Below are 9,010 nucleotides of genomic sequence, written 5' to 3'. Positions count from 1 at the left end.
TTTCTTTTGTAAAATACTGAGGAAATATATATAGATACTAAGGGAAGAACATTAAGATCCTTATGAATATTCTCAGGTTTAAGTTACCTTTCGTAATTTGATGTTTGTTTTCTAGTTTAATCTACAAACATATGGTTATAGAGATATTTACATGTGATACAAAAGTGAATGCGAGATTATGTCGAAAAGAGTACCAACAAGCCCAGATTAGCAACATGATTATTGTAACACAATTGCATTACAAATACATGGGAATAAATGATATGCATTCTAACTCTGAGCTATAATTGGAATGTATGGATCCTATGACCTATATTTATACGTATGAGACCACATATGGCAACAAGTTGCTGAATATGATGTCGATTCTCTAGCTGAAGGAACTACAATTGCTAGCACTTGGTTATATTTCTTTATGACATATGATTATGTGAGAATACCATGCATATTTGATTGATATAATGTTTGTTGATGTCATCCATGACAACTACTAGAGTTCTATTTCAAGTGGCATCTTTATTACTTTTTTTATAGCAACTATTTATCATTCTATTTTTTGCCTTATATGCAAGGATGTTTTTATTCGTATTGACGTCTCGTTTCATAGTGACGTTATATTTTTGTTTTGTGTATTCAGGTCCAGGTAAGGATTTTGATTGATCTCTTTGCTAGGATTCAAATTTGAACTGTGACTTGGTAAGATCCACAGCTTCGTAGAGCTTTCATAGGATGTTATTTTTATTGTACATTTTGGGTATAATCGGGGACTTATACTGAGCGCTGCTTATGTCACTCTTACAGGCTATTGTAGACACGATATTTTAGGCTTCATTCTTAAGCTTATAGTCTCATTCCCTATAGGTTTGTGATGTTCATATATGTATCATACGTATGTATACTTTCATTTGCATCAGTATCAGTTAGCTAGTACTTTATTATATTTTGATTGTCTACCTTCGTCTATATGAATTTTCAATATTCAGGTGGTGACCTTAAGGGTACAGTCGTAGTATTTTAGATATTATGAAGCCTAACCTTGTAGGTTGATAGTTGACTCTATATGTTTCGATAGCTAACTCGATCGCATAAGTTATCCATTACCACCCACGCCTCCCCTAATTTGGTGTTTGACAAACATGGTATCTGAGTAGGTCATGTCCCAAGGATTCCACAACCATGTCTTTTAGATTCTTGTTTATGGGTGTGTTGTGTATCACATGCATAATCAAGAGGCTATGGGGCAGTTAGGATTGGTCACATTTATATTGATTTTTTGAGATCATGCTATAGTACTAAGTTAAAAGTATGTATGAAATCTAAATCATGTTTTGATTTTATTTTATGCACAATAGGAATTATCGAGGCTTTATGTTGGAGATTATTGGTCGTTACAACATCTGGAGGTGATATAGCTAGAGATGGTCGACTTTGTTATCGGTACGAGCATGGATTTGTGGAAGCTTTGTTAGTCTATGTTTACTACCGAGAGAAGACGACTAGATTTTTGTTCCCAGCTTTGATTTCAAGACTTAGAGTTTGACGTAGAAGATAGTGTTTCCTAGAAAGTATTGCCAAGAAAGGATATCATTTGGTTCGTCAAGAATGAGAAGTTGAGTCCAAGATATGTAGGGCAACATATGATTTTTGAGGATCGTCAGGGTGGCATACGAGCTTCATATGAATTTCAAATAAGTTGTCCATCTAGTTTTCCATGTACCCATGTGGTAGAAGTGCATTGGAAATACTTCATGGATAATTCCCATTGAGTATATGTGTGTCTCTAAGGACTTGTCATTTACTGAGGTGTTAGAGTGTCTTTTTGATTGGCAGGCAAGAAACATTTTGACTAAAGAAGTTGTTTCTATGGTAGTGTTGAGGAAATAACTTGACAAGGTGAGGAGGAAATAAGGGAGAAGTACCCCTAACTATTGACAACTTAAGTTGAGTTGTGTTTTGATATTTGACAAGAATTCATGTAAGACCCCCAAAATAAGTTAGAGTGTATAGATCCTCACTTGTGCCTATAAGCTTTTTAAAACGTTAATCAATTGTTTTAAAGTATACATGGGTGATTTGAAGTCATTTGGAAGCCAAACGTCAAAACAACCAAGATGTTTGATGACTAGTCACATAGGGGACCTTATGTGTTTTTATGTGTTTATGGGCATCTCATGAGCTTATGAGTTACTTATATGAGTTATAATGATGTTTATAGTAATTAGTTGATTTTCATGAATCTTAAAGGTTGAACGTCCAAGACGTTTGAAAGTTAGCCCTTGAGAGATACATGTGTATGTTTTGAGTGTCCCTAGCATATTTGGACGTGTTACATGTAATTGTTTTGGGTGAGACTTATGTGGAAGGTCCTTGACATGTTAAGGTATACATTTACGTTTGAAATGCCTGGGTACGACTTCCCAAGGACCCTGCAAGAGGCCCTTTAGAAGGACCCATAGGTTGTTGAGACACTAACTTGGCAGTGTCAATCTACTAAGCCAAACGACGCCTCCTTAGTCCACCAATGGCCCGTCGATGGTGAGGATTCATTGGTAATTTAGACTGGAAAGTCTCAACCATAGGACAACCTAAGACACAAACGACGAAAGCCACAAACGGTCCATCGATAGGCCAAAGGGGCGTAGATGGCTGGCCGTCGATTCAGGCTGTAACTACCGCCTGGCGGTTGTTTCATTAAAGGAGTGAAATGGGGTATTCACCTCACGTGCTAACCTTACCCTACATTTAATTGATTATTTTTGGATGTATTTAAGGGATCAAAAGCATGATCACCCCATTCCATATCCATCCTTCAAAAATTAGACTTTCCCTCTAAAAATATTCTCTCTAGATCCTCCATTGAAGGTGAAGCTGAAGAACCACTTGGAGCTTGGATTTCTACGGGTTGAAAATATGAGTGGCAGAACACCACTACTAGGATTGTGGGAACCATAAGGACAATCTAGCTATAAATTAGTAATACGAGTAAAGTTCACCATTTCGCTCGAATGATAATGGATGGGTGATTTGTATCTGATTCATATGTACGAAATGGGTATGAAACATTCCATAGAATACAAGGAAATAGTGTAGGATTGGAGAATATCTTTAGAATGGAGAAGAGTTGGCGTTTATTTAAAGTATCGGTGACAACTTTTTTTCTTTAAAGTAAGAAATGGTAAAAAGAAGTACAGCCTATATAATATAATTCTTCTACATGTAAGGAACATTTATAGGTTATTCACTAAATTATATACCCTTTATTTATGTGTCTTCTTATTTTGCAATGGTAAGTTCCACGATGATCTTTAGATGAAAGTACATTACGAAAAAAATCCACTTAAATTTTTGAATAAATAATTATTATATTAACATATAATTTTTTTTTTAATTTACAAGGATCTATTGTAAGTACAGATCACCACAATTTAAAAATAGTCAAAAGTCAAAAAGAAAAGAAATTTTTGTAATTAACTAATCAACAAAAAACACAAGGGATATTTTCTTTAAATATTGATGATCAATTAGGAAAAAAATTAATAGGTTTCCAATGTAAATTGTTAGCAATGTTTTGTCACTTACTGCAACATCATTTTAAATTTACCAATACAAAAAGGGAAAACATATAAATGAAGGGAGAAAACTAAATAGATTTCAAAGTTAATTTGGTAGCAAAGCCGTCACTTATAACAATAATATTTTGAACTTACCATTTAAAAATTGTAGACACATATATGAAGGGAGATCATAAAAACAAACAACCTATAAATGTTCCTACATTTCTTTAAAGTATATTTCATAGTTGGAAATTCTCTCTACCATTTCATGCTTTAGAGGGAAAAAAATTTTCATTCATACTTCAATATGCATAAAGCTAAGTTTTCTCCATTTTTAAGGCATTCTCCTATTCAAGTTTTTTGCGCCCCCCCCCCCCCCCCCCCGCTTTGTGATTTTTATACTTATTCTGAATTTATAAATCATATACACATTACTCATCCATTATCATCTGAGTGAAATATCATTCTACATTCTTCTATATATGCACCCGGTAAGTTTTTACCAGGAAATCATCTATCAACTCAACCGGCGCCCTACAAAATTTTAGACCTAGAAGAAATGATTATATTGTTTTTCTTCCAACAACATTTTCAAATATTATAACCGTTTAACTAGTAGGGTAGAGCACTACCAATAGATAGACAAGAAATGGCTGGAAAAAATATGTTTGCATTGACTAGAAGGGGTGTAACACCAATAATGGATAGAAAACGAATGGAAACAAGGAACATATTTGAAAGTACAAATGAGGCTATTGTTTATTCAACCACACCATTTATAAATCAATTGGATGTTCCTATTTCATCAAATACAGATGAATTAGTTAACATAGTTGAACACCAAACTGATTTGGACTTGAACTTGAGGCTTTAATTAGGGGAAAAAATGTGTGGATATCTTCTTTGTAATAGGAGTATCTAAAAGTTTGTTTTGTTTGAAGTGATTTTTTAAAATTTTATTTAATATATGTTTGTCTTATAGAATGGTGTCAAAGAGTCTAAGTCTTGTTTTGTTTTGTTTTATTTGTTCTTATTTTGTTAGATAGACTATGTGTTTTAAAAGTATTTTATGGTTAAGATTCTAGTATTTTTTTTCCTAATAAATTATTGTCTTGATTTCCATCAACCATTTCTATTTGTTTGCCTTGTAATATTTCTATATTTCCATTCGAAAGATATTAGAACAAAAAATTGTAACTGTTCAAATACAATGAATTTCAGATACTATTACTAGACAAGAATGTCAAATTCTTGCACATCAACGCTTCTCTGCATTGAAATTTTGCATAAAATTTTAAAATTTCGATTGTATAAAGATATAACAAGTATTTGTTTTCCTCATTTACTCAATTTTTTTCTGTCTCTTCCAAATAGTTGTCAACTTTTTATTTTAATTAATTGTATAGTACTTTTGTAAATTGACAAGGAATTTGAGACAACAAATATTGAAATGAGGTATTATTTCTAATATCTAATTGAAGTTTATTATAATTATTTTAGTGGGATGAATTTCTATACTAAAGTACATTAATATATTCATAAGAAGAATTCTAAAATAGAACACCTTGTTGTACTTCATTAATGAAACTAAATTCTCTAGGAACATTTATGTTCTTTAAACATAAGTCCAGCATATTAAATATACATGACCAGACAATAAACTTTTTGTAGTTATTAAATATAGGGATTTTTTTGTAGTGTGAAGAACAAATTACCCCTACCTATACACAGTGGAATTTACATGATCTTTTTTAGCAGTGTCGATATATAATAATAAATAAATAAATAAATAAATAATTGGTTTGTAAATCTACATTCATAAAATTGTGTAAGTATACCAACGATTTCCTAGATAACTTAGTTTTAACTTTATAACTTATTGTTGTGTTGAGTTTCATTTCTAACAAGTGATTAAATTACTAAAATACTACACAAACTATATTCTAGTTTAATTGGTCCATTCTGTTCTAATTTAATTAGGAATAAAACGATGGAAATTTGAATATCAACAATATTATCTTTTATGCAAAAATATTTAAGAAAATGCATAAGTACTCTAAATTTATGCCCGAAATTCTACAGACGCATTTATAATATACGAAGGTCATATTCACTGAACTTATTTTACAAGTATTTTCTATCCCTTTTCGGCGTACGTGCACTAGTTTGAAAGAAATTGTCAACACGCGGTGGGCCCAGAAGATAATGTCACGTAGGATGAAATGGGATAGAAACTTATTTATAAAATAAGAGGGTAATAGGACCTAGGGGTGGCAATTTCAGCTCTTATATATAAAATTAGTCCATTTTGACCATATCTAATGACTGGGATAACTCATATTTTCATTGGTTAGATATGAGCTTCAAATATTTTAAGAGTCTCTACAAATATGATCAAAATGAGTTCAATATGGGTATTAATATTTGACCCATCATAGATCACTTATTTTTACTTTTCACTCAAAATTCTTAATTTTGCTAAAATAATAAAAAATGTAATATTATTTTTACAAAAACAAAACCTTTTTTGGAAAAACAGTTTTTTTTTTTTGTTTTTGAAAAAGAAAATAAGGTTAGGTTGATGGAAGGTTGGGGGGGGGGGAACATGGAGGGGGTGTAATTTATTTTTGCAAAACAATTTTCTTTTTGTTTTCGAAAAAAAATTAGAGATATGTTGATGGAAGGACGGTGGGGGCGTGTCCAAGGGAGGGGGTACAATTTATTTTTTTTAAATATTTAGGGGTAGGTTGTAGGAAGGTAGAGTCTGGCTAGTGGGGGGGGGGGGGTTGGGGGGGCGGCGTGTCAAAGGTAGGCGATAAAAAAAATTTATTATTATTTTAATGTTGAAAAAATATATTTTTTTAAAATTTTTAAAAGAAAAAAAAAATAGGGGTAGGTAGGTCGAAGGATGGGGAGGGGAGAGGGACCGAGGTAGGTTGGTGGAAGATGGGGGGGGGGCGCCCCAGGGGGCGTATGCCAGGAGGAGGGGTACTTTTTTTTTTGTTGGAAACACAGAGTTTTTAAAATGGGTTGAAAGCATTTTACCCATATCATATTTGACCAAATCCACATTTGGTCTTAATCTATTTGGTGGATTGTAATCCAAATAAATTTTGCTCAATCAATATTAAATTCATTCAGATCCGATCCAACCATTTGTCACCTCTAATAGGACCTTAGTATAGTATAACTATATAAGTGTTCTCTAAGATTTTGGACATATATTTGGTGAGGGAGAGTACTTCTGCATTTTCTCAAAATACATGCTATAAAAGCTAAACTCTAGCAAAAATATGCTCCTAATGGATCACCCTCGAAAATAGGCACAATTAAAGTAGTCAACAACATGCCAAACAGACAAGCCTAGAAACACATTTGTTTACAGAGTGTTATTTATATTAATTTTACTAGTATTTTTCTTTTTCATATTTATCTATATAATATTTAAATAAAACTGATGAAGGAGAGTTGGATGGCACCCCTAGAGATAGGGTCAGTCCGCACATGCATATAAAACCCCATGTGTCAATTAAAATCATTCAAACAACTATAAAACATATCGTAGGAACATTTAGGAACTTTAATTGATTAGATTCTTTTTTTAATATATTTTTATCAAAATCGTTAACATCTTTAATCACACCAGTGAGTAAAATATGTGTGTATTCATCATTTAAAATTATCATTTTAAAATCAATATAGCATTGTCTAATCTATAAAATCATGTGACCTAGAAATCTAACACCTTCATAGAAATTTTGAGCTTTGCGAGTTTCCCTTATTTCTCCCCTTCTTGTTTATTATATCATTTATGATTTTTGGGAATGGATAATGGTTTTTCTTATTCCTCCCTGTAACATCCGATCTTCGAAAGATCTAAATATAGAAAGAACTAATGTGGAAAAAGATAATTGAAAATTTTGCAAGTTATGGGTAAACTTCAAACAATCAAAACACTTATTAAAGGATGAGTTAGGTGGACTATCATATATGAAATTAAAAGTCTTGGAATCCTCTTTCCAATGCCACCATGTTTTCTACGTTTCGAGTTCGGGTGGGGAGATATGCTATTTTGAAGTCTGCCTTCGTAGTTAAGGAAAGTTACCCAAATAAATGAGGAGCATTTTGGTGTTTTCCTCACCCCGTCAGCTTAATATGAATTTTTTTAAATATTTTCGTAGTCAAATTAGATTTTGGTAAGTTTTCATAATCCTAAATACGCGTAGGGTTTTGAGAGGAGTTCAAGATAAGGACAAAAGAGGAAAAGTTCTAGGCGTTCGTCAAATGTTTAGGATATTTTTTGAGGGATTTCGCCAAGTTAATGAATGTATATTTTCATAGTGTACGATTCTTTCATCCACTTGTCAATTATAATTTACATATTCGAATCCATCCATAATTATGGCTGAATTTAAGTTCTTGATAAGTGTTCATGAAGTGTTGTTAATTTAGTGTTGTTTTGAGTTCTTGAGGCGAGGGTTATGGAATGAGTGAAGTTAATTGATAGTTCTCCATGTGGGTTTTTCTGTAAATGTTCGGTGGAATTCAAATATAGAAATTCTGACCTTAGATTTGCAAAGGGTATGAGTGGAATCGAGTGTGGGAGGAGAGGAAACTATCGGGCAAATAATTGTGGGCAGGACCTCATCACGACGGCACTTAGAATTTTAGTTCCGAGACATTCCTCCCCTCTCCGCATGGAATCCTCTACCTCCAAAATAATTTTGCGAACAAGAATTTAATTTTATCTCCGCATCGCGTTAGTGTTCGTTATATTTAGGGCTTTGCCTATTCTTGTGATCAACTATCTTAACCCTCTTAAATCATTGAGAGGTTCTACATTTCAAAGCATTACCCATAAATTCATAATTCCCATTCCAAGTAGAGTTAAGATTCAAATCTTGAGAGTTCGTTAGATTCATTTTGAAAAGTCTTTTACAAACTTTAAAAAGTTGTTTAAAGACTTAAGAACCCAAGTTCGAGGATGAGTAGACTTGAGTTCATTTTCTTTAAAATGATATTTGCTAACTAAGTATTTCAAAGAGTAAGTATTTTCACATTTAAGATAAAACGAAGCACTGATTTCAAAAATAGATCATGAGGAGTTTTGAGTACTATCTCTTTTAAGAGAAATCTTTTGAGTAATAATCACAAAGTTGAGTATGAGGAAATGTTATTTTTTTAAAAAAATAATATTTGAGCTAAGTATATGATGGGAGTAGTATTGAGCACTTATATGAGGGAGAATTCAAACAACTCAGAATACCCACTAATCATGTAGCCAACATGGATAAAGAGAGTCATACTTTTAAGGTGATTCTTTATTACTTTGATGCACATACTAGTAGATCCACTTAGTGAGTAGTTCTATACCCATAAAAAGTATAAGAATGTTTTTGTAGAGTGGGCTAGACGTTGTATCAACACATTACTCATAGTGATGGTTGCTGGTCAGA

This window comes from Solanum lycopersicum, chromosome 12 (genome assembly GCF_036512215.1).
Source record: "Solanum lycopersicum chromosome 12, SLM_r2.1".
Classification (NCBI taxonomy): domain Eukaryota; kingdom Viridiplantae; phylum Streptophyta; class Magnoliopsida; order Solanales; family Solanaceae; genus Solanum; species Solanum lycopersicum.
This window is presented reverse-complemented; position numbering follows the sequence as displayed.